General features: G+C 34.8%; 1 pseudogene; it reads right to left on the reverse strand.

The window, feature by feature from the left end:
• Positions 1-26,425, reverse strand: LOC116857928 (annotated as a pseudogene).
• Positions 26,426-26,428: the final 3 nt, after the last annotated feature.

The following is a 26,428-nucleotide window of genomic DNA, read 5'->3' on the forward strand; positions in this document are numbered from 1 at the left end:
TCAGTCAAAGTCAACCAAAAGTTCTGCACTTATCAGTAGCAGCTGATCTTCTTGTCTTTTCCCAAAGATAGAGTCAGTGAAGACAGCTGCTGAACGACATGGATGAAGATTATAAGCCACTACATTGTATAGCATATACTGATGCTTCCCTGAGTAAGGCACCTACTTCTTTGGTAGCCATTTGCTGGACAGTGATAACAAAAGAATAGATGTCAGCTCCGGGCATTATGGTTTCTCAGGAACTCTGGGGTTGGGTGGATGTATGTGCTGTCTAGATGGTAAGGAGTCTCTGGAAACACAGCAGATCTTCCAGCTTCTGGAAGCAGCCAGTCAGCAATTCTGTAGTCATCTTGCTCATTGATCGAAATATTTGTCAGCTTCAGGTCCAAGTGCACGATGCTTTATGAGTGAAGGAAAAGTACAGGTCATTCATCTCTCTAGGGAATATTTATTTCCTTAGGTGTATGAAAGTATATACTTTCCCAAATCTAATTGTTCTCTGGCATAGCAGTGAGGCCCCCTTTCTCTTTCTCAGGACAGCTGATAGCACCATATGTGACTTGGTGTAAAGTAACATTGCCACCAAACTTCATTATTATGGTGTATAGGCTGTTAAAACTCTAAGGCCTGTGAGTGCTGGCATTCACAACCTTTATGATATTGTCATGACAGAGCCTTGCTATGTGTGGCTCAGCCCAGAAATTCCACTAGGGTGCCAGTCAGTTTGTTTGTAAACATCTTTTTTTTTTTTTTTTTTTGGATATGTATAAGTAGAAGAGTCTAGGAAACAGACTGGGAAAAACTGGTTAGAGGGGTAAGAGGAGAAAGAGAATAAGTTATTCTAAAACCAGGAGAGAGCCATTGAAGAGGTGGTATTGACCAGGAGCATTAAATACTGTAGGAGGTCAAGTAAGACAATGAAAACCTGGCCTTTAAATTTAGAAACTTAGAAGTCATTTAAATGATCTTAGCAAGAGTAATTTCAATAGTGTAGTTGAAGTAGCAGCAAATTGTAAAAGGTCCCAAGATGCAAAAAGGTATGTGGAGAGAGGAAGCATGAACAACTCTTAGAGAAGGCATACTTAGGAAAGGAAAAAGTAAGCATAAGTTAAAGGTAGAATTTTTATTACAGTGGGAGAAATGTGAACATATTTGTGTGATGCTGTAGGAAGGATCCAGTTGAGAGGAAGTTGATGAGGCAGGAAAGAAAAGATCATTGAGAATATAAAGACCTTGAGTGATTGAAGGCAAATGGTATTTAAAGAACAGATGGGGGACCAGCCTAAGATAGAAGTTTTTTTCCTTTAGGGCATGAGGAAAAGATGGCACAATTATAGATAAATATATCTCTGGGGAAAGGAGGGTGAGAAAGATTCTCCCTGATAGAACTATGAGGAACTATCTGCTGAAGGAGAAGAGGTTAGGGAAAGGATACAATGCCTGGAGAGTTTAATGGATTAGGGAGAGTCACTAAAGGCAGTAGAAAAGGTAGCCTAATCAAAGGGTAGCTCAGTGGCCATAGGAGCTTAGCTCAGGTGAGAGGCAGTGTATTTTTAGCATGATGTTCTACATTAATCTTTAGAAATCTGGGCACATGAGCATAGGGGGCAAATAAAGTTCTGAGAAATGTTTTCAGTTAACAGGGCTAGAGCAGAGGGAATGGATTCTGACAAGGATTTTGTTGAAATGATGTACCATAAAGTCTAGATTAGATCAGAAGGAATTTCGACAGGGACATGGCAGGGCTGGGGGTGCATGTGGGGCTGATGACTTGCAAGAGAGTAGAGATGGTCAGAGTATCAGAAACTTCAGTGAGTTTCAAGATCAAATGTATCAGGGTAAATGGAGTGAGATTTTTGGAATGAAGAGGGCTGTAATCAGCTGGGAATTTAAGCTGTTTCAGGTGATGGTGGCCAGGCTGTGACCCTGGGAATGGACTGGCTGAAGATGATCAAATGTTCAGGCTGCTGAAGATAAGAAGCTCAGAGTTGAGATGTCTTACAAATATTTAGAGCTGTAACTTAAGAAACTAAAATTACTTTTTAAATGAATTTTTTATTTATCCAGAGCCATGGGGTTTGTTTCTTCCCACAACTCAGCAAAAGTGTTGGTGGGATTACATTGGTGAATATCTCTTTTTTAACTTTGGCCTGTTAAGTATTATTTAATCAGCATTGTTGCTATGCAGAAATGTCCATTGTTGTTCTCAGTAGGGTTGTTCTCAGTAGGTGAGACAAATACATCCAAAAATGCCACTTGATCATGGCGTATGATTCTTTTAATGTATTGTTGAACTTGTTCTGCTAATATTTTGTTGAAGATTTTTGCATCTGTGTTCTTCAAAGATATTGCTCTCTTCCCTCTTTCCCACCCCTCCCCTCCTTTCATCTCCCCTTCCCTTCTTTCTTTTTTTTGTATCCTTGTCTGGTTTTGATATTAGGATAATCCTGGCCTTATAAAATGAGTTTGGAAGCATTCTCTCCTCTCCAGTGTTTTGGAAGAGTTTGAGAAGGACAGGTATTAATTCTTCTTTGAATCTTTGGTGGCATTCACTGGTGAAACCTTCTGGTCCTGGGCTTTTGTTCATTGGAGGTTTTTGATTATTGAGTCAGTCTCCTTACTAGAAATAGGCCTATCCAAAAATGTGTTATAGCCAAACCAAGATAAAAAACATGCTATAGACTATGCTTTGGCCTAAGAACCAAGCAGATATATGATTAGAGCTTTTTTTTTTTTTAACATAATGGAATTAAACAAAATACGGATAAATTATACTTTGCTCCTTTCCCTTTGCTCATTTTTTTTTTTTTTTTTAAGAGAGGGAGAGAGACAAGCAGGCTCTGTGCCCAGTGTGGAGCCCAGTATAGGGCTTGATTTCATAACCCTGAGATCATGACATGAACTGAAATCAAGAGTCAGACACTTAACCAACTGAGCCACCTAGGTACCCTTGCTGATGTTTTTCAAAATTCCAGTTTATGGCAAGGGATCTCTGAAGGATGTTCATATTCAGAAATTCATGCAGAATTATTCACATGTCAAAGGCAGAGATAAAGGAATGTGGCTAAGGACAGACAACAGAGGATGGGTGGGTGTGATTATGGAGCTTCGCAAGTCCAAATCTGGGCCAGCAAGCTTGAAGCCCAGGAGAACTAATGCTGCAGATAAACCCGGAAGGCAGTCTGCTGAATTCCTTCTTGATCTGGGAGGCTGATCTTCTTTGTTCTACTCAGTTCTTGAGTTGAGTGGGTGAGAGCCACAGCAAAATCAGTGGCCAGGTCTTTATGGTTACTTCCTTCAGGTTCTTATGCTTCTAAATTTCATGAACACAAGGACTCCTTCCACACCCGTCTTCTCACACATGTGACACCTGGAAAGATGCTAGGTTGCGTTTGGTCATGATTCATTTATGCCATGTACCTTTGGCATAAAATCTCTAAAATCTCTATTTTCACATATTCTTCTGCCTCAGGTCTTCTGCAGCATGAGTGTCCACCTCATCTATGCTGAACAATCTCGAACATAGAGGAATCCCCAAGTCAGTGATTCCTAAAGTGTAATTCATACAGCAACATCAGCTTCACTTGTGACTTGTTCAAAGACAAAAATCTTTTTTATTTTTAACTGCTCAAATTTTCTCCTGCTACAGTGACTACCTGAAGCACTTCTTTTTGAAATGCCATTGTATACATTTAGTAAATGTATTATGATAACTTATATAGCATTTTTGATAACACCATTATTTATGGTCATTTGGTCATATCCCAAATCTTTTTTCTTAGCTCCATTTTTCATTAGTAAATAATTTTCATGCCTATTACTAGGTATTGCTATGTATATATAGTATATTTTATTGTTTTGAATAAGGGAACCTGTTAATTGGGGAGAATAATAATTTTTCCAAAGTCTCAGTGACATGTTACGCTTTTCTAAGTGTTGTACACAAGTCTGAGGCACTCAACAGACTTATATAAATAAAAAATAATTTTGGTATTTTTCATATGTTCAGAAAACTTTGACAGTGCATGAGGGGTGATATGGTCATTGAAAAGCAAGGGAAATTAAGGGAAAATGAATGCCAAAGCAGCTGTGACAGAGAAGTTTCTTGAGCTTGATCACCTCTTTCTATGCTGTTTAATTCTGGTGCTACTTAAATGTAAGCACTCTTGTCCATTTCACAAATCTTCATTGCCATTGTTACATTCAGAGGCAGAGTGCTATGACTTAGTTTCCATTAATATACTCATTTTAGCATTGAGCTTGTCTGCATTATAAAGTGAGGGTTACGTGATAGAGCTACACTCAAGAGGGAAGACTGAAGCCCAGAGAAATCTTTGGCCTTGGGTGAGATTTCCTAAGTTTATTTCTGCTAATGATTTCTGGCATAGTCTCATGAATAAAACAAGGCACCTAGATGCTTTTCTTAAAAAAAGAAAAAGGTGGAGTACAAGGGAATAAGGAAGTATTTAGTATGCCTAATCCATCCGATTTCTGAAAATTGACGATAAGAGTTGTAGGGCATTGAGGACATGTAGGGTATGAGGCATTGACTCTGACCCCCTCAGGTGGTGTGCCTCCGTACTATAGCAGTACCAAGGAGGTCTGTATTCTGTCCACATAAGGACTTTTCAGATGCTGTGAATAGTCCTTGATATGTTTTTCTTAAGGAAATCTAACCATACGTTAACTATTTATGTTTTCCTTTCCCTTACCTCAGTCAATGATAAAAACAAACAAAAGTTAGTTACCCAAACCAACATTTATCCTAAGGGATAGGTAATATTAATTTTTGATTTGGTTCCATTTACCTTATTGATAAGAAATGTAATTGTCCAATTTACTTTTGCTTCAAAAATGCCTTTTTGGAATTTTAATTTAATAATTAGACTACTTAAAAAAAACCCAAGATTTATGCTTATTTCCCTTAATACTAGAAATGCTATTTTAAAAAGAATGCAGTTTTGAAGAAATGAAACTATCTTGAATTGATGAACATTTGTGGACTGTCTTGTAATACAAGAACAACAAAATGAATTGCCTTTAAAAATTTAATAATTTTACAGGAATAAAAAGATTTCCAAGTTTTGACTCAGCATTTTCCTTTTATTATTAGAATATAAAGTACTCCTCTTATAGTAGGTCTTCTAATAAAGTGTATGCCATCTATGTTTCCTATTACTTACTGCTGGGATGAATGATTGTATGCTATTTTGTCTTTCAATTTTCAGTATTTTCTTTGGAAGAGTCAAATCAGCAATTTTCAAAATATAAATAATGAATCTTGATGTTATTTTTCAAAGATAGGAAATTTTAGAGGTAGGTTTCTCTGTAACTTCTGCACCAAAAGCTGTTATCTTAATGTGTAGCAAATCTGGGCTTTCTTTTTCAGTGTTACTGGCTTTTATAGAGGAGCAAGCCAGACTGTTTGACCTTTTGCTTGATATGGGGCCTGCCTGGTAGGACAAGAGTAGACCTACTTTTAATCTTTGGTACCTTGTTATTTATGTCTCTAGAGCTTTAAAGAAATAAGGAAAGGAAAGGAGAAGTCTCTTCCTCTTCTCCCATTTCCTCCTGCTTTTCTTTTTATTCCCCTTTTTATTCCCACTTCAGTAGCTGGTAGGAAAAAAACAAGGTTCTTATTATCAACTATTTGCTATTTGATAGTCTTTTCGCTATTAGTATTTATCACAGAAAAACATTTTATTAAACATTTTTATTATCTATCTATCTATCTATCTATTTATTTACTTTTTTGAGAGAGCATGTGCATGAGTATACTTGAATGCACATGTGTGAGGGGCGCGGGAAGGACCCAAGGGAGAAGGGGAGAGAGAATCTTAAGCAGTCTCTCCACCCAGCACAGAGCCTGACGCAGGGTTCGATTTCATGACCCTGAGATCATGACCTGAGATGAAATCAAGAGGTGGACATTTATTAAGGCACCCCTTATTAAATGTGTTTATTAAAACATCTAAAAATTAGTTAATTAATTCATTATATTTAAAATGATTTTACCATCTTTGTTATTTTGCCTTTATTATTTGTATTAAAATAACTTATTTTATCTTAATCAAGTTTCTTAAAACTTCAGCCTATACTATATATTGCACAGATTAATAAAGATGGATATTTGATATTATCATTTTACCAGTCCTCTTTCTTAAAAAAGTTTAGATTAGAAACTTTACCTTTTTTTTTTTTTTAAGATTTTATTTATTTATTTGAGAGATAGCACTAGAGAGTGAGAGCAAGCACGAGTGGGGCGGTAGAGGGAGAGGTCTCCATCCCAGGACCTGGGATCACCACGAGATGCTTAACACTAGGATACTGTAGTCAGTTAAAGGAAGCTCTTTGCTATGCAGCTCTTCAGTCAATTTGCATGTTTTGCCAGTGGCTAGACCAAAAAATCAGTAAACAGTCTCATTTATATCAAAATTACATTGTGAGGTAATTATAATGTTCTATGGTGAAATAGTGTATAACTAAGTTTTGTTTAGGGGAACAAAATATTTTTTTACACAATTTTATAAGACCCCAAATTCAGATGTTCTGGGGGAGAGGAGCAATTTAATTTTCCTTTTAAATAATATATTAATGACACACATAAAGAATTTAGGGAAGAACTTAATGGTTATCGTAGCAAATAGTTGCCCTAGTTTGGTATTCCAGCTTGATACTACCCTAGGTGCAACTGGATACTAATGACCTCATCAAAATAAGTTAAGGGAATTGGTGATTCAAGTAGGCATTTCTTAGTTTTTTCAGATTAGAGTTGACTTGTCTCTTAAGTCCCCATTCCAGCTACCCGTTTAAACATTGTCTTCTGATTTAAGGAATATTTCCAAACTCAGATTTGTTCTGTGATTTTCTATATTCCATATACAATATTCTTTACTTTTTTTTTTTTAAAGATTTTATTTATTGATTTGACAGAGAGAGATCATAAGCAGACAGAGAGGCAGGCAGAGAGAGAGAGAGAGAGAGGGAGGGAAGCAGGCTCCCTGCCGAGCAGAGAGCCCGATGCGGAACTCGATCCCAGGACCCTGAGATCACGACCTGAGCCGAAGGCAGTGGCTTAACCCACTGAGCCACCCAGGCGCCCACAATATTCTTTACTTTTAAAATGAATTTTCTTTCCTCTTTTACTTAAGGGAATAACAGCTTACCTATTTGGGCCCATTATAAGCTGGTTAGTGAATAACATGCTGAAAAGAGATTCATAAAGAATATGGATAGAAGTGGTCATCATCAGACTACTGGCATTGGTTTTATGGAGGTGTAAAGAAGGAGGAAGGATGCACCAAAAATAGTTGCCATCTACTTAAGATTAGCTCTTAATTCATTAATAGTAGTACAAGTTTATTTCCAACCCGTGTCACTGGACATCTCTGTGTAAAGAAGTGTTTTCTGTTCTCACAAACATTTTCTTTAATCCCAGCAAACAGTCTCATAAAGGCATGAAGTTGTCAAAGAAGAATCAGCCCAAACCATCTCCACTCAGGAAATGTTTCCAAGTGTATAAATTGGTCATAACATCAACTCTATATACAGAAGGCAGCACTTAAAAAAATTTTAAAATATAGTATAGGTCATTACTGTTACCCAAACAGTCTGATTACGTATCTTCAGCTGATAAGTTGTCTCCAATTGAGATCTGTTTTGTAACCTAATATTATGGAGTGAGGGGGGAAATCCCTTTGTGAAAATTCTCCACTACTATCTCCATAATCTCTACTTCACTGAGTTTCATCCAAGTGCGAAAATGAAAAATTATAACCTGCCAAGCATCAGTGGCAGAGTGAAATGAAAAAATTGCAAGTTAATAACAGTGATGCCTCAAAAAAATTTCCTGGCCAATTTAACATTGCTTCATCCAAGGTCACTTCCCAGAGCTGATTATTTTTAGTAATTTGCAGATGAGACCATTCTACCTTGGTCATGGTTAGTGAAGATCAAGAAAATGCCAGAGAAGGTTTAAGACTCAAGGTTATCTATCTTTCTCAAATAAGATGCAAACCACAGTTCCACTTTATTTTCTTAAGACCTAGTAGAAAATAATTTTCAAAGAAAAGAACCTTAAAGCCTGTAAGATCTTTTATTGGAGATATAAAGTCACAATGTAAAACACGAGGGGTAAGGATAGCAGAAGGACACTATTTAGTAGATCCTTAGGTAGCATTTCATGTGGCAAAGTAATCCTCAGGATATTTTCCTAGGATTTTTAGTCTAATGCTTAAAAAAACAACCTACTGTAGATTGTATTTTGTGTAAATATTGATTTACATGTCTAGAAATTTGCAGAAAATTTCCCTTTTTCTTGCTCATTTTAAAATTTGAAGTTACATTATAAATAATCATTTAAAGTCTTATTTTTTTACACATAAATAATTCAGATACTATAGACAAATAGAAAAAAGAAAGCTTTCCTTTAATTTTGCTAATCACCGATAACTTTTATTGATTTTTAGCGTAACTTTCCAGACCTGTATATCTCTGTGTGTACGTCTGTATATATGTAGGTAAGGAGAGAGACAGATGAGTAGGAAGATAGGGTTTTGTTTTTTTTTTTTAAGATTTTATTTATTTGACAGACAGAAATGAGAAGTAGGTAGAGAGGCAGGCGGAGAGAGAGAGGAAAGCAGGCTCCCTGCTGAGCAGAGAGCCCGATGTGGGGCTCTATCCCAGGACCCTGGGATCATGACCTGAGCCGAAGGCAGAGGCTTTAACCCACTGAGCCACCCAGGTGCCAGATAGGGTTTTTTTGTTTTTGTTTTTGTTTTTGTTTTTTTTTAAGATTGTATTTATTTGTGTGTGAGAAAGAGAGCGCACAAGCAGGGGGAGCGGCAGGTAGAGGGAGAAGCAGGCTTCTTGCTGAGCAAGGACCTGAGCCAAAGGCAGATGCTTAACCAACTGAGCCATGCATGTGTCCTAGAAGATAGATTTTTTTGTTTTAAATGAGCTCACAAAGAAGGCATACTCATATTTTACCTAGCACCTCACCATGGGTATCTTTCAATGTCAGTAATTATTGGTTGCATTTTTATTTTTGATGGCTTCAGACTGTGTTTGTATCATCTGATATTGATGGACATTTAGAATAGCTTTCTACCATATAAATAATTCTGAAATAAATACAACTTCTTATATATATTAGATATTGAAATAATCTGATTTGTTAAATCAGAGACAAACCATGAGAGACTATGGACTCTGAGAAACAAACTGAGGGTTTTAGAGGGGTGGGAGGTAAGGGGGTTGGGTGAGCCTGGTGGTGGGTATTAAGGAGGGCACGTATTGCATGGAGCACTGGGTGTGGTGCATAAACAATGAATTTTGGAACACACACAAAAAAATTTAAAAAATAAAAAGATTGATCTGATTTAAAACTGAAATGATGACGATGTAGACATATGACGCTTACTGCAAAATGCTCTAGAGAAATGGAAGTATGTCCTTCCAGTAGCACTACATTGTTACAAGGGTATTCTTTAGTTGGGTAGGTGAACTTTGATATCTCAGTATTGTTTTTGTATGTTTATTAGTGATGTTGAGTATATTTTCAAATATTTAGTAGCCATTACACTTTTTGTGAATTTCTTGTTCATTTCTTGCCTTTTCCCCCATTAGTATAGTCTTTTTCTTATGACTGTTTAATAATAAATATATTTTTAAAGGATATTAGTCTTATCTCAACTATTTAAAATTTTTTCTATATTGTCAATTCTAATTTTATTTGTATTTCCTCCAGTATCTTCCGTCTGTAGAGCCATGCTTACAAAAGCTTGTCCTACATGAAGCTATATGACTAATTACTTAAAATTTTCCTCTGTTACTTTTTTATGTTTAATGTTTATTCCATAAGGAATTTGATCTTAGGTATGATTTGAGACAAGAGTCTTGCTTATTTTATTCCCAAATAGCTAGGCTATTGACATAATACAACTTCATGAATAGCCCATTCTTCCCTATTGATTTGGAATGCCTCAGTTGTCATAACACATGTTTATCACTGTCTTCTGAGGAGTTTTAGGCATTCCATGATGTGCTCTTAGGGAATGTTGTTCAAGATCTGGAAAACTAAGTAACTGGCATTCTCTTCTTACCTTCCTTACATCTTCATTGAAATATCTGTGAATTTTTTCTAATTCTTTCCATATTTTAATGCAGTTTCTTTTTTTTACTGAGGTACAATTGACATATAACATTATATTAATTTCAAATATACAGTATAGTGATTTGATATTTGTAAATATTGTAGAATTACCACACTAACTCTAGTTAACATCCATTATCATATGTAGTTACAGATGTGCAGTTTCTTCTTAATTTTTGAATATAAACTTTATTGAAGTACAATAAGTGTACGTACTGTATAATACATATAATCAATAAATTTGTTTATGCTGTGACTACATTCAAGATAGAGAATGTTTCCATCACCATAACAAACCTCCATCTGGCCTTTGTAGTTGATCCTCTGGCCTCTGACAACTATTGGTCTGCTTTCTACACATAGTTTTTTCTAAGAGTTCATAGAAATCAAGCAATCTAACAGGTAGTCTTTTATGTCTGTTTTTTCCACTCAGCATTATATTTGTGAGATTCATCTATGTTGTTTGTGCTTGAGTAGTTTATTCCTTTTTAATCATGTGTAGTATTCAATTATATAGATATACTACAATTTGTTTATCCACTTACAGATATCTGGGCATCATGGATATAGCTGAGTTTTTGGCTATCATCAGTATAGTTACTATGAAAATTCTTATACAGGTCTATGTATAGACATAAGTTTTATCTCTCTAGAGTAAATACCTAAGACTGGGATTACTGGGTTGAATTGTGTGTATGTGATTTTTGTAAGAAACTGCCAAATGGTTTTCTTAAGTGTCTGTACCATTTTTCTTTCGCACGTGCAATATATGAGAATTGTAATTGTTTTATATGCTTGCCAATACTTAGTAGGGTCAGTCTCTTTAATTTTGCCATTCCACTGGGTGAGTAGTGGTATCTCATTTGTGGTTTTAGTTTGCATTTCCTTAATGGCTAATGTCCTTTGCATTTCAATAGAACTTATAGAAGCAGTTTACCAACTTCTACAAAAAAACCTGCTAAAATCTTAATTTTGATTTTGTTGAATAAATTTGGAGATAGTTGACAATGAATAACATTGAACCTGTTTATGAACATGGTTTATGTTTTTATTAATTTAAGTCTTTAACTTATTTCAACAAAGTTTTATAGTTGGCAGAGTGTGAGTTTTACAAAATTGAAAATATTATCCCTACATATTTCTTTTTAAAGATTTTATTTATTTATTTGAGAGAGAGAGAGAGAGAGAGAGATCACAAGTAGGCAGAGAGGCAGGCAGAGAGAGAGGGGGGAAGCAGGCTCCCTGCTGAGCAGAGAGCCCGACGCGGGGCTCGATCCCAGGACCCTGAGATCACGACCTGAGCCGAAGGCAGTGGCTTAACCCACTGAGCCACCCAGGCACCCCCATATTTCATATTTTGATGTTCTTTGAAGACACACTAAAATTTAAATCTCTAATTTTTATTGCTCGTGTAAAAATGCAATTAACTTTTGTATATTTAGTTTATTCTACATATTTGTTAACTCATTTATTAGTTCTAATAGTTTTGTGTAGATTTCTCAGGATTTTCCACATGAACTTTTTTTTAAAGATTTTATTTATTTGACAGAGAGAGAGATCACAAGCAGGCAGAGAGAGAAGGGGAAGCAGGCTCCCTGCTGAGGAGAGAGCCTGATGTGGGGCTGGATCCCAGGTCCCTGAGATCATGACTGAGCTGAAGGCAGTGGCTTAACCCACTGAACCAACCAGGTGCCCCCCTTTTTTCGTTTTGGAAAAAAAAAAAGTTTTTCTTTTTTCTTTTTCAAATTGTATGCCTTTATTTCTTGTTTTAGCTTTATTTTGCTAGCTTAGATGTTCAGTACAATATTGATGTATGCATGGTAAAAGCAGTTGCCACTTTTTTGTTCTTGATCTTAAAGGGAAAGCATTCAGTGTTTTCATTATTTCACCATATAAGAATGATGTTAGCTATAGGTTTTTCAAAGATGCCATATTAGTCTGCTTGGACTGCCATAATCAAATACCACAGACTGGATGGCTCAAACAGCAGAAATGTATTTTCTCACAGTTCTGCAGGATAGGAGTCCAACATCAAGGTGCTGTTAGATTTGGTTTCTGGTGAGGGTTCTTTTCCTGGCTTGCAGATGACTGTTTTCTTGCTGTGTCCTCACTTGGCCTCTTCTCTGTCTAAGGGGCCAGGCAGAGAGACAGAGAGGGGAGGGAGGAGGAAAGAATAGAAGGAGGGAGTGAGGAGGGTAAGGGAAAAAGAGAGAGAGAAATATGTTACTAGTCTTATTGGATTAGGGCTCCACTCATGACTTCATTTAATCTTAATTATCTCATTAAAGGTCCTTTCTCCAAATACAGTCATATTAGGGGTTGGAGCTTCAACAAATGAATTTTGGAGAAACACAGTTGAGACCATAACATAGATCCTGTATCAGATTAAAAAGTCCCCCCCCCCCTTTTTTTTTTTAAAGATTTTATTTATTTATTTGAGAGAGAGAATGAGAGAGAGAGAGCACGAGAGGGGAGAAGGTCAGAGGGAGAAGCAGGCTCCCTGCTGAGCAGGGAGCCCGATGCGGGACTCTATCCTGGGACTGCAGAATCATGACCTGAGCTGAAGGCAGTCGCTTAACCAACTGAGACACCCAGGCACCTGAAAGCTTCCCTTTTATTTCTAATTAGCTTAAAATATTTATCATGAATAGGTGCTGAATTTTGTGAAATGCTTTTTGGCATCCTTGGGATGATCATATGTTTTCTTTTTTTAAAATACATTAGTATGGAGAAATCTCGTAATTCATTTTTTGAATGTTAAACCCACTTTGCATTACTTGGTCACATTTTGTATGCCTTTCATATATTGCTCTTTAGGACTTTTGTTTATTGTATGCATTTATGTCTAATTTACATATTATATATTTTAAATATTAGAGAACTAAATTTGCTTAAATTTTGTTAGGGACTTATTTTCATGTCTGTGATCATAAAAGATCAGTTTAGTTTTCTTGTAATGTCTGTTTGGTTTTGGATTAAGATAATATTGGCCTCATCGTGCGAATTGGGAGATTTTCCTTCATCTTCTATTTTATGAAAGAACTTACATAGAATTGATACTATTTTTTACCTAAATATTTGATAGAATTCCTAGTGATGATGTCTTGGCCTGAAATTTTCCTTTGGAAAAGTTTTAAATTTGAATTTAATGTGTTTCTTTGATAAAGGACTATTTGAGTTATCTATTTCATGCCGAGTCATATCTTTCAAGGATTTTGTTTTCATCTAAATTTTTGAATCTATTGCCATATGATTGTTCATAATTTTATTTCCTTATGGACTTAATTTGTGTATAATCTGAGTAATGTCCTTTCTTTCATCCCTAATATTGGCAAATTGTGTCAATTTGTGTCATTTGTGTCATTTCTCTCTTTTCCTTGATCAGTCTGTTTGGAGCTTTATCAACTTTTTAAATATTTATTTTTATTTATTTTTTGAGAAAGAGAGAGAATGCAAGTTGGGGGAGGAGTAGAGGGAGAGGGACAAGCAGACTCCACACTGAGCATGGTGCCTGATATGGGGCCTTGTCTCACCAACTTGAGATCATGACCTGAGCTGAAATCAAGAGTCAGAGCTTAACTGACTGAGCCACCCAGGGCCCCTGGAGTTTTGTCTATTTTATTCATTCTTTCAAATAACTAGCTTTTGGTTCCATTGTTTTTCTCTATTGTTTGTATATCTTCTATTTCATAAATATCTACTTTTACCTTTATTATTTTCTTCCTTCTGTTTATTTTGTGTTTAATTTCCTTTTTTATTCTTTTTTTAGTTCCTTAAAGTAGAAGCTTAAGGAAAATGATTTAACAGTTTCCTTCTTTTCTAATACAAGTATTTGATGCTGCACATTTCCTTTGAAGCACTATTGTAGTTATATCTACAAATTATGATATAGGGTGTTTTCATTTTCTTTCAACTCATATATTTCTTAATCTATTATGATTTTTTCCCTTTTGACCTATGTGTTGTTTAGAAGAGCATTATTATTAGAGTAATAATAGTGTCTGATATTTTGGAACTTCTTGATACATTTTTGTTACTCATTTCTCATTTAATTCCATTGTGGTATCATACTTTGTATGATTTCAATCTTTTTAACTATTACTAAGATTTGCCTTACGACCTAGAATATGGTTCTTCATGGTGATTGTTCTACATGCACTTTAAAAAAGTATGAAATGTACTACAAATGTTAATTAGGTCAAGTCAGTTGATACTATCAAGTCTCTATACTTACTTTTTTCTGTACTTGTTCTATCAATTATTGAGAAAGACATTTTGAAATATATTCTATAATTGATATTTTTCTGGTTATCTCTAAGTTCCATCAGTTTTTATTTCATGTTTTTAAAGAACTTCTATTGAATGCATAAACCTTTAGGAATGTATGTCTTCTTGTTGAATTTAGCCGTTTTACACTATGTAATTATCCTTTTCATCCTAATTTTAATCCATTGGTTTCAGATCTTCTTTTCTGGTGTTGATTTAGTCATTCTAGCTTTCTTTTGATTAGTGTTTGCATGTTACTTCTTTTTCTGTCTTTGAAATTTTAATCCATGTGTTTTCATATTTAGAGTAATTTTTGTTGGTATGTGGTATATAGTTACTGTCCAATCTCTACCTTTTAGACTTTTCAGACCACTTTCAGAACATTCTAAGTTATTATTCCTATAATAACTATAATGGATTTACTTTATGTTTTAAAAATATTTTTTTAATTTATTTGAGAGAGAAAGAGAACTCAAACAGGGGAGAGACAGAGAGAGAGGGAGAAGCAGACTCCTGGGTGAGCTGGGAGCCTGAGGATGTGGGGCCCAATCCCAGGACCCTGAGATCATGACCTGAACCCTAGGTAGATACCTAACTGACTGAGCCACCCAGGCCCCTCCTGTGTTTGGTTTAGATCAACCTTTTTTTTTGCTTAAATCAGCCATCTTGATACTTGTTTTCTACTTCTTCTTCTTCTTCTTTTTTTTTTTTTTTAAAGATTTTATTTATTTATTTGACAGAGATCACAAGTAGGCAGAGAGGCAGGCAGAGAGAGAGAGGGGGAAGCAGGCTCCCTGCTGAGCAGAGAGCCGGATCTGGAGCTTGATCCCAGGACCCTGGTCATGACCTGAGCTGAAGGCAGAGGCTTGAACCCACTGAGCCACCCAGGTGCCCCTGTTTTCTACTTGTTATCTGTTCTTTGGTACTTTTCCCCCTCTTTCCTCCTTTTTTTCGATAAAGTGAATATATTTTATGATTCCATTTTGTGTTCACTGTTTTTCCCATCTGTACCTTTTTGTTTTATTTGTTTAGTGGTTTCTCCAAAGTCTGCATTATTTTTAACTTACTGGTTAGCTATAAAATATTGTGTTGCTTCATGTAAAATGTAAGAACCATGTAAAAATAAACTTCCATTTCCCCATTCCTTCTTGTTCTTTTGCTTTTATAATGTTACCTCTCCATATGTTATAAACTTTTTAATAATGCACTATTATTTTTGCCTTAAATGATTATCTTTTAAAATGATTAAAATAGGAAATATTATACTCTACCCCTATAGTAAATAGTAAAATTTACCATTTTCATAACTCTTCATCTTTTATGTAGATATACATTTCCACTTATATCATTTTACTTCTACCTCAAGAACTTCTTTTATATTTCTTAAGTGCTGGTGAAGAATTCTTTCAATTTTATTTGAAAAAGTATTTATTCAGTTTAATTATTGAAAAACATTTTCATTAGGCTTAGATTTCAAAATTGATGGATTTATTGTTTGTGTGTTTTTTTGTTTCTGTTTTTTTTTTTTTTTTAATTTCAGTGCTTGGAAGTATCTGCCATTGTGTTCTGCCAGTTTCTGATGAGAAGTTGGCTATAAATCTCATCTTTGTTCTGTAGTTAAGGATGTCTTCCCACCTCCCACCCCCGACTGCTTTCACCAAAGCCAGACTTTTTGGAGTTCCTTCTGGATGTCCTTCAGTATTCTTTGATGTCTCTCATTTATAAATGGTGGAAATCTTTCTCCCAAATGCTGTGAGCTCTGAGAATTGTTTATTCTACTGTTTTCCAGTGATTCGTTCCCTGGCCTCAAGTGATTTCTACTCAAATAGGGCAGATCAGTAGCCACCTAACTCCTGAGGGAGACCTCCATGCAGATTTTTAGAGCTTTCTCTATCTATGCAGTGTCGGTATCCTTGGTGGTCTTTCCCACAGATCAGCTGCCTTGGCCTTCCCAAACTCCAATCTATTTCCTTAACACAGTGAAACAGTTGCCGTGTATTTGGCCTTTTCCTTCCAAGCTACTTCTTGGAAACTGCTTTCAAGTAACAACTGGGGCAAACCTAGGACTCATCATTCTTGTTCCCTCTCTCTTAGAAGTCATAGTCCAGTGTTACTGTTGTTCATGTCTGAAAACAGTGTTTTCATATATTTATTCTGGTTTTCTTGTTTAAAGTGTAAGTCTGGCTTTTGTTACTTCATCTTTACTGAAGTGGATGCCTAGAATTTATTTTGAACAGAGTATACAGTTCCAAAATATGAACTTGAATTCCAGTGATATGTTGATATATATACCTCCTTCTGTTTCTGGATTATTCATTCTAAGTATCTACCTTTATATTTATTTGTTTGTCACCAATGCCTCATCAACTTAATTATTTTATCTACTTTTAATGAATCTATATTTCAGTTATATTTAGTTTTATAATTATGCAATTAGCATGCTTCTAACATCATTTAATTTCTGATGTTTCTTAGGATATATCTTGTTTTTGTTTTTTTGTCTTTTTTTTTTAAAATATTGGTAAGATCAGCTAGAGCCCCAAATCATGTCCTGTGGAAGCCCATAATCCCTTGCAGAGGTAGAGTAAAAGTAGTGTTTCATATTGTCACTATTGTTTTCTATGAGCTCCTGCTTTTATTGAATAAAATCGGTTCAGAGATCTTCTTGTCATCTTGTGCCTTCTAGTTTATGCTCTGCTGTACTGACCCAGATGTGAGACTCAATTTCACTTACAAAATCCATTCACATAGGGCATATGAGATTACATTTTATTGGATGTCTGGATTTGGAGGACCAGCATTGTGATGTCATAATCCAAACAATTTCACATAAAATATGAGACATCCCTGTTTTTAAAAGTCTATTACCTCAGCATCAGAATTTTATTTTACCACTGTTTTTAACCCCATGCCCCATCTTTGCCTAATTAAGTCTTGTTAATGTCTCCTTTTCTCTTTCTTTTCTCAGCTCTTGTCTCTCTATGCACCCACCTTTAAAATTCTAATATGTTGCAAAAATATTAAGCTTTCTCTTTAGCTGTATTAGAATGTACTGTACTAGACCCTTTGGTTGCTTCTACCCAAAGTGAATCATCAATTATTTATTTCTAAATTCTGGTGCCCACTGTTAAGATAATGAATTTTTCATCTCACTGCATTTGTAAAATGATGCTTTATATTTCTATTTTAATTTTTTAAAATTGAAGATGTATATTATACCTAGGAGATTTGATGGATGTGGTGGCACTCCAGATGCTTCTACCTTAATCATAGTCTTGTGTGTTTCATAAGAAAATAATCATGCGAAGAGCCATATGAAAAATATCTTCAGTATATAGCCAATTGCAACATAAAGTTTCTGATTCAAAACATCTAATACGAAATGCATATATTCATTTATACCCATGGATTTAATTGAGGATTATCTACATTTTAATTTGTTTGATTATTAATAGAATTGGTTAGTTACTAAGTTGTTATTCAGTAATCTTTTTTAGGGAGATTACAATGAGTTGTATGCATAAAGAGGTTATATTGTCTATATTTTATTCATTGAAATGGTTTCAAACTTGGACTCTTTTTTCATAAGAGAGATGTTTGCTATCACCTTATTGCTTATTGTTTTTTCAAAATTATATAAATGTTATTTTTTATTTGCTTATATTATGTTTTATTATCAACTGCTGGACAGAATAAATTATAGTTTGGAAAATAACAGTACTACTTTTTTATTCAGTAATATTACTATTGTGTGGATTTTTACTCCCCAAATAATTGCTTGTATGTCCTCATTTGTAAATTGCTATACTAGGTACCATCAGGTTAGTCAGAAGAAATAGTGGTTTCCTATTTCCAAGAATGTTAGTATCTAGCTGAGGTCATAAAATAGTCACGTGTAAAATTACTTAGAAATTATTAGAAATAATGTTTACAAATGAGTTCAAACTTAGTACTCTAAATAGACTTTGGAACTGAAGCATTGAAGGAAATGAACAAAATGCAAAGACATTCTACTGAATGGGAGAAGATATTTGCAAATGCCATATTCAATGTGGGGTTAATATCAATAATATATAAAGAACTTATATAACTTAACACAAAAAATGAACAACCCAATTAAAAAATAGGCAGAGGACCTGAAAAGACATTTTTCCAAAGAAGAAATACAGATGACCATCAGGCACATAAAATGATGCTCAACATCGCTAATCATCAAGTAATGCAAATCCAAACCACAATAAGATATGGCTAAAAAAAAAAAAAAAAATAATAATGTGTTGACCAGGATGTGGAGAAAAAGGACTCAGGCACTGTGGGTGGGAATGTAAATTGGTACAGCTACTGTGGAAAACAATATGGCGATTTCTTAAAAAATTAAAAACCAGAATACCATATGATCTTATAGTTCCACTACTGGATATTTACCGAAAGAAAACAAAACCACTACTTTGAAGAGATATATACACCTATATGCTTATTGCAGCATTATTTATAATGGTTAAGATGTGGAAGCAATCCCATCGATAGATGAATAGATAAAGAAGAAATACACACACACACACACACACACACACACTCACACACAAGTATTATGCAACCATAAATAAAGGATGAGATTTTTGCCATTTGCAACAACATGGATGGACCGAGAGGGTATTATGCTAAGTAAAATAAGTGAGACTGAGAAAGACAAATACCATATGATTTTATGCATGTGGAATCTATAAAACAAAACAAATGAATAAAAAAGCAGACCAGAACTATATATAAAGAGAACAAACTCATGTTTGCCAGAGGGGAGAGTGTAGGGGGATAAGCAAAATAGGTGAAGGGGTAGGGAAGATAGAGGCCTCCAGTTATGGAATGAATAAGTCACAGAAATGAAAGGCACAGCATAGGGAATATAGTTAATGTTTGGTAATAGCATTGTGTGGTGACAGATGGTAGTCACACTTGTGGTGTGCCTAGCATACTCTATGGAGAAGTTGAATCACTATGTTGTGCACCTGAAACTTATGTAATATTGTGTGTCAACTATACTCAAATAAAAAATTTAACAAAAAGGCAGGTCGATCCAAGTACCACTTTTGTTATCAAAATACCATAGAACATTTATTATTGATTTCATACTAATCTGCAATATTGACAAATGAAAATATATTTGTGATCATGCTTTATATATTGTCTCCCTTTGTTTTCTCTTGGAACTTTGTAAATATTACATTCCAGGAGCAGGTACTTTTAAAATATTGTCTTCCCCCATCCCCATGCTTCTTGTCAGTATTCTGATAGTAATCTTAGTTATAGGCTGTTAATATATTTTAAAAATTGTATGTATTCAGACATCAGTTATGAATCTGTCCATTTCCTCCACTGCTACATATATCAAAGAGAATACTACCCACCCTCAGACTCTATTTTTTTCTTCCTGTGGAGAAAGGAAATTACTTCTCTGACATCAGAACATATTAGCTCACCTTCAGTTTGCAGACACTTCAGTCCTACCTGATAATTCTACTTTACTAACCAAGAGTTAGGGCCTATCAGCCCTTTACAGAATGACTGGAACAAACAACTCATTTCTTAGAGTTGCCCTAGGAGAACCACCTCACTCAATATATATCTTAATAGAATTCATTCGGATTAATTTGAAAGACTTCCTAGGAAACTATTTATTGAACAAAAATGATTAAAATTGATCTATGTACTGTTGTCTAATAAAAGTGGTTTATTTTTCTATTACCTTTCTTTTAAATCACGGGTATGTATAGTTTGGGAACAACCCTTATGATACAGAGTTCTCTATTTGCTGTATTTCTACTAATTTTTCACTTGATGAAAGGAGAAAATTATGAAACAGTTTTTTTATACTTAATGAGAATGAAATTCAAACTTAAGTCATTTTTATAAATGTTATATACTTAATAGTAACTTCTTTTTGAAATTTGAAAAAAAAGTCACAAAATTTGAAAAAAAAACAAGAAATTAATGAATTTAAAAACCTAGTATTTGATAATAGTATTACAACTTCTAAATTATTCTGTAGGTTTTTTTTAATGTATATTTTTAAATGTACATATTAGCTAAGAATTGGGAAAAAGCTCCCTTGCTGTGGTTACTTTTAAAATTTATTTTTAAATGAATGTACCTTTCTTATAGTAAAGTGCATATGCTTTCAATGTTGATTATGATGTGGAGTTTTTCAACCTGAAGATTGCTTTCTGTTTTACTTAGTGTATTATTAGAGAAAATGAACAAAATTTCACATTCCAAGTAAGACTTGGATTTTTGTTCTTTTTTGGGGGAGTTATCATCTGCTCATTAGTATATATTACAAAAGGGACTGCTCATTTATGCCAGTGAAACATTTTGTCAAAAAGAAGCAATATGGGGCACCTGGGTGGCTCAGTGGTTAAGCGTCTACCTTCAGCTCAGGTCATGGTTCCAGGATCCTGGGATAGAGCCCTGCAACAGGCTCCCTGCTCAGTATGAAGCCTGCTTCTTCCTCTTCCACTCCCACTGCTTGTGTTCCCTCTTGCTGTGTCTCTCTCTGTCAAATAAATAAATAAAACCTTAAAGCAATATGATTTTCATCTTTAATTGCAGTACTTCTGAAACAATTATCCTAGCAGTTCCTTTTCATATTCTTGAAATTATGTTTGCTTTCTAAATTTAATTGAAAATAAGTGTTGATACATATATTAGGATTTTTTTTTCTAGTAAGGGAATATAATATGGCAAGTGTTTCTGCTTTTATGTTGGATATTCTTTCTTTTTTCTTAGTTTTAAAACATTATACCTAAAGAAAGTCTAGATAAGCCACTTAGCTAATGAATAGCTGATTTTGCTTTTGATTAGTTTTGAGAAGCTTTAAATTCCAGTTGAAATTTTTTGAATTGTTTTTTTCTTTCTTGAAGGGAAACTTGATTTGGTTATAAGACCAGATTGGCACAAAGTGATATGTGGCACCAAGCTAAAATAAATGCTTTTTTTTTTTTTTTTTTAAATATTTTATTTATTTATTTGACAGACAGAGATCACAAGTAGGCAGAGAGGCAGGCAGAGAGAGAGGAGGAAGCAGGCTCTCCACTGAGCAGAGAGCCCGATGTGGGGCTTGATCCCAGGACTCTGGGATCATGACCTGAGCTGAAGGCAGAGGCTTAACCCACTGAGCCACCCAGGCGCCCCTAAAATAAATGCTTTTTGATTATACTTTAATTGATGGTCCAGTGGATTATTATTCCATTGTCTTGCTCACATCCTTGTACATGTTTCTTTTTAGAACTTCCCAGTATGTTTCTGTCACTCACTGATTTCCTCCTGAAACTAGAATTATCATTTAAAAAATAACTAAACTCAGATGTCTGTAGAAGCCATGGAATTAAAATAGATGAATGAAGTGTAAAGATGATCTCTGGTAACTAACACAGAACCTCATGCTGGTGAGTAAGTGAGGAGTTGTGGGGAATCTCTAGAAAACTGGAGAATAGATGCTCTATTTAGGGGAAATAATCACTAACAAGCTTCAGCCAGGGTTTACTGTGTGGGTAAACAGTTGTCAAATCTTCCAATTAAATAGAGAAGCTAAAAATCTCTCTCCGTGTGTGTGTGTGTAATTTCCTGATTTTTAAATTTTGGCAAAACATTTTCAAAAAATACTCTATGTACAAATGCTGTTTGGCACGTCAACTACCTATGAACTAATTGCTTTTGAATCTCTCATTTAAAGATTTGTCTTTAAAAATAAGACTTTCCATCTAATAATGGTTTAGGCTTGGTTTTTTTTTTTCATGCAAAGTGATTTTTAAAAACATTTTTTTTTTAAAAGACCCTATTTATTTGACAGAGACAGACCATGAGAGAGGCAACACAAGCACAGGGAGTGGGAGAGGGAGAAGCACACTTCCTACAGAGCAGGGAGCCCAAGGGAGTGCTGGATCCCAGGACCCTGGGGCCACAACCTGTGCTGAAGGCAGACACCTAACGACTGAGCCACCCAGCCTCCCTTAAAAACACATTTGATTACCAACTTTTAAAACTTATCTAAATATAAACCAGGCCCAAGTTTGGTAGGTTGGATGGCCGGCCAGTTAGAGACCATCTCTCTCTTCCTTCAACATCTCCAAGTCCATTTTCTTTTTTTGAGCCTCTAATGTGTTGTGCTATCCTTATTCCTCAAAACTAGTTAATCAACATATCTAGCTAATTCTGTCTTCTTAGTATCTTTCATATCTGTTTGCTCTGATATCCATTTCCAGAGTTGACATCCATCCCCCCATCTATCTCAGCTACTTCTGTTAAGCCCACCATCCTATTTCATCTGTTTAATGCCACTGTTTCCTAACTGCTATCTCTGCTTGTAGTCTTTCCAGATCCACTCTTCACACTTGAAACAGAGAAATGGCCTAACTGTAAAGTAAATCACAGTCCTACTTCAGATCTTTCAAGTATTCTCCATTGACCTCTGCATAAATTTAATCACTTTAACATGACTTGCAGGGCACTTTATTTTCTGATTTTTGATTACATGTCTAACTTCATCTCTTGCCATTCCTCTTCAATATTCCATGTTTCAGATTGAATTCCATCAATTTTTATGTTTTCTTTTGTTAATAGGTCTTTATAAATGTAGTTGTCTAACCTAGGCCTCTTTTCTGTACCCATTCTGTAGCAAATTGTTGTGCAAAGGGAGAGGATAGATAAAACATTAAAAAAGTTCAGTACTTGATTAAAAAAGTTGAGCACATGATTGTCCCAGTTGCTCTTTCAAAGACCAGAAGCTGGACATCTTTTTAAGAGGCAGACATTTTAAGAAAGCAGTCCTTACATGACAAGTCTCTTTGTATTCTGGGTTTTTTAAGGCAAAGTCTTAGTGATTTGAATTATCCGAGTAGGAAAATCTCTGACTCTACAAAGGTATATCATAATTTCTTTGAGTTAGCAAGGTAGCTCTCTTCTTCTCTTTGTTATCTGTTTCTGTCTCTCTCACACATACCACACAACCCACCAACAAATTGACAGAGATATATTAATGACAGTTTGATTAGGATCAATAATCATGGCTTACCCCAACAATTGGAGAGAGAGCTTAAAGATTGTACATTTTTAAACATAAGAATAACATTTTCAAAGGAAATAATTTCCTTATAAATTATTGAAACAAGATCATCCAGAATTTTCAACATTAAGATCAAGATTAGCCCTTGGCAAGTTGTTGAAATTTTGTGAATTTATGACAGGTTTTGTTTGTTTCTTTTTCTGTTTCCTGTCTTTCTTTCATTGTCTGTCTCTTACCTGCCTGTTTTCAGTATCCTTTTCAAAAAATGCCATGTACAGTGGCATTCTATGTGTCCCATAGAATGCAGTGGAATTATTATGTGTCCTCTACTTTGTCCTGATATTAATATAGCCAGAGTTTGAATGGATGGACTGTTTTTGTAGTCACATCACACTAATTGTGAACTTAGAGGCAACTAGCTCTGTTAGGTGATGAGATTGATATTTAACAAACTCATTTGCTTTTTTAAAACTGCTTTGACAAAAAAAAAATGCTTTGACAATAGCAGTACCATTGGGATCAATGTAGAGTCCCATGAGGAAAACAAACAATTCATATACATAAATCCTGGTTATACCTAATAAATTCAATTTTTTATAGTCATAACTCATATTCCATCATTTTAGTATAATTTTGGCTTAATGCGCATCAAAAATAACCTCCCTAAAGGTGGAGATCATTGATGGTCACCTAATGAAGTATCCTGGAATTTTTGTCTACCTCTCTCTGTGCAAATGTACTTTGTTTAAGCTATCCAGTAACAAAGATATAGAACATGTTGGTTTAAGTTTAAAAACAGAACCTAAAAATGATGACAAAAATGGAGTGACAGGAAGAATAACTGCTTAGTGCTGGCTGGATGAATTGAAAACAGATGAAAGACAAATTCTGTCTTATGGGATTTTGCTGTGCGCCGGAACTAATCACATTAACTCTAACCCACCTGAAGCTTTATGCTGCCTATTTATCTCATCTATGGGATATTCTTTATTTATGACTCTGCTACTCTTATGTTGACAGATCACTGCCAACTTGGGCTTAAATATAACAATATCATTATGTTCTTATTATTTTAGACATCATTATGGTATGATTCTATACCATTATTTTACTTTTCTCTCTTTTCAAAGTTAGTTTGGGGACAGAATAGAAAAAGAACAATATGTACTTCGTTCTCTCTGTATTGAGATATAATTGGCACAACTTTATATTAGTTTCAGATGTACAAGGTAATGATTTGACATTTTGGTATATTGCAAAATGATCACCACAGTAAATCCAGTTAACATCCATCACCATACGTAGTTACAAAATTCTTTATTCTTGTTATGAGAACTTTCACAATCCACTCTCCTAGCTACTTCCAAGTATGCAATACAGTATTATTTACTGTAGTCACCATGATGTATATTACATCCCTATGACTTACTTATTTCAGAAGTGGAAGTTTGTACCTTTTAACCCCCTTCACCCATTTTCCTACTCCTTACCTTAGGCAACCACTGATCTATTCTCTATATTTGAAACCTTGTTTTTGATTGTTTGTTTGTTTAAGAGTCCATATATAAATGAGGTCAAATGGCATTGATCTTTTTCTGTCTGACTTAATTCAGTTGGCATAATGCCCTGAAGGTCAATACATGTTGTTGCAAATGGCAAGATTTCACTCTTTTTTATGGCTAAAAAATATTCCATTGTGTGTCTGTGTATATATGTATATTTCTTTACCCATTTATCATCTATGTATGGACATTTCGGTTGTTTCCTGGTCTTAGGTATTATAAATAAATGCTAAAGTGAACGTGGGGGGTGCATATGTCATTTCAAATTAGTGTTTTCATTTTCTTTGGATAAAATGTTGATTGTATTATAGTTCCACTTTTAATCTTTTGAGGAACTTCCACACTGCTTTCCATAGTAGCTACACCAATTTTCCTTCTCAGCAGCAATGTGTAAGAGTTCCCTTTTCTCCATTTACTATTTCTCCCTATTTCTTCAAATACCAACACATATTTATTGTCTTTTAGATAATAGCCATTTTAACAGGATTGGGGTGATAATCTCACTGTGTTTTGATATGCATTTCGTAATTATTAGTGATGTTGAGCCTCTTGTCATGTGCTTGTTGGCCATGGTCATTTGCACATATTCTTTGGAAAATTATCTATTTGGACATTCTGATAAGAGAAAATGACAAAACAAAAAGACTTTGTTTCCATGAATATGATTGGTCTCTTTATTCCTTTTTTTGTTCATATGCATGTCTTTCTATTTTTTCCTCTCTTTTGAATTAACGAAAGTTCTTTGAAATATGATCTTCTTTGTGATTGTGTCCAATGTTACATCATTAATATCATGTTAAAAATTTTAGTAGCATATGATTTAGCTACCTTAAAATATGTTTGTCACCACCTCCTTATTTAATCACAAATATATCAGATGACATTCAGTAATACAATTCTTTTCTATCATTGGTGTACACATAGACAGTGATAAATGATAATAATTTCTATGGCACTTTGGGGAAAATGGAAGAAGGAAGTTGCTTTAAACTGGAAGTAAGCAGATGGCGGGAGGGAAGGCCCCTATTAGCTTATTTAATCTTCATAACATCCCTGAAAAACAATTCCGATTTTTATCCTTATTTTACATAGGAGGAGTCTGAGTTTCATAAATTATAAATAATAAAAGAAAAAATGGCCTAGTAAGTAGTGTGGAATTAGGATTTAAACAGCCTGATTCTAAATCCAGAAATAAATGTGTTTGTCATGTCAAGGAGAATTATTGACTCATAGTATTTGTTGGATAAATGATTTTGGGTCTCCAGTTAAAAGCTTTCATGAGGTTCTTTCTCGCCATCCACTTTTAGCTTGTACTTTGCTGCGTTTACCTCCAGTTCTCGTTTCATCATCTTTCCCAGTAGTGACATTTTCTAGAGTGTAGAGCATACC

Source organism: Lontra canadensis, unplaced genomic scaffold (genome assembly GCF_010015895.1).
Source record: "Lontra canadensis isolate GAN:19392208 unplaced genomic scaffold, GSC_riverotter_1.0 scaffold129, whole genome shotgun sequence".
Lineage (NCBI taxonomy): Eukaryota > Metazoa > Chordata > Mammalia > Carnivora > Mustelidae > Lontra > Lontra canadensis.